General features: G+C 45.8%; 1 long non-coding RNA gene across 2 annotated transcripts in view; it reads left to right on the top strand.

Moving 5' to 3' along the window:
• Positions 1 to 86: 86 nt before the first annotated feature.
• The window catches only part of LOC138172060 (uncharacterized), a 55,217-nt gene continuing 54,060 nt past the window's right edge, over positions 87 to 1,243 (top strand). For both annotated transcript variants that reach the window (XR_011171035.1, XR_011171034.1), the window contains exon 1: positions 87 to 457. This is a non-coding gene — a long non-coding RNA (uncharacterized lncRNA). The remainder of the gene's footprint in view (positions 458 to 1,243) is intronic.

The following is a 1,243-nucleotide window of genomic DNA, read 5'->3' as shown; positions in this document are numbered from 1 at the left end:
CACACACACACCCTCATACACTCACACATATGCATGCACACTCACATACTCTCATGGCAGTGAGTACATGCGCTGACCCAGGTGAGCCTAAACCCCGATCTGCAGCCTCGGGCTTCCTCTTCTGCTTTGGGTCTCTTTGCAGAAGCAGAGGGCTCTGCTCAGCAATGGGGAGATAGTGAAATGCTTCCAGCCTTAGGGTCCACCTGGTGAGCTTGAGAGTTGGGGAATTCCAGAATCTGGCTCCTTCTGCCAGCTGTGAGGAGGGGCTGCTCCTGAGGGGGAGCCTCCCAGCACCTGAAAGCCTCAGCTTTGGCCCTGAGGGCCAGAAGGCCTGGCCTTGGAGCTGCTAATCAGGTCCTGGAGTCGAGGAGAAAGGGAAGGAAGCTTATTCAGCCTGTATGGCAGATGCCTCCAGTCAGCATGTGATGGGAAACATGGGTGTCTGGATCTGTTCATGGTGAGTCCCTTTACAAAGACTTGCTATTTCATGTTTTAAGTATTTACCAATGTGCATTTATAAGTCTTTTGGGTTTTAATAATTTCTTTTGTGGAGTAGAGGAGATAATAGCTTTCTGAAACCTGGTATTATACTTACTATTTGGGTAGCTAAGTGGGACAGTAGAAAGTGTAACAGTCTGGAGTTAGGAAAACTCATCTTCCAGTATTCAAATTCAGCCTCAGATACTTCCTATCTGTGTGACCCTGTCCAAGTCACTTAATCCTGTTTGCCTCAGTTTCCTCATCTGTAAAATGAAATCGAGAAGGAAAAGGCAAAACACTCCAGCATCTCTGCCAAGAAAACCCCAAACGGAGTCACAAAAAGTCAGATACAACAGAAGAAAAGGATTGACCTGAATAACATGTCCTTTCCAGCTCTAAAATCCTGATTCTGTAGCCAAACTAGGAAGTTTGTATTTCTCCCTTTCTCTGTCTCTATTTTAAAACCTGGTTAAAAAGAAAACTAAAACAGTGAAACCCAGGGAGTTGAGTCAATAAATTGGGCTGTGTTAGCTGTGACACTAGCATTTCTAGAAATGTATGGGGCAGGGGTAGGGGTGGGAAGCACTTTCTATTAAGCAGGGGGGGGGAACTAAAACCAAAACCAACATGGACTCTTTGGAAGGTGCCTGAAGACAGGACACAAAAGCAGGCTTGGATTTTCTAGTGGTCTAGAACTTGCCAGCGAAGTGTCGGCCTGTATCAGCAATGCCATATTCACAATGCCTATAGAGATTACAAATAT

This window comes from Petaurus breviceps, unplaced genomic scaffold, assembly GCF_028583685.1.
Source record: "Petaurus breviceps papuanus isolate PSGF00001 unplaced genomic scaffold, PetGlider_PUasm1.0 490, whole genome shotgun sequence".
In the NCBI taxonomy this organism is placed as follows: domain Eukaryota; kingdom Metazoa; phylum Chordata; class Mammalia; order Diprotodontia; family Petauridae; genus Petaurus; species Petaurus breviceps.
This window is presented reverse-complemented; position numbering and strand designations above follow the sequence as displayed.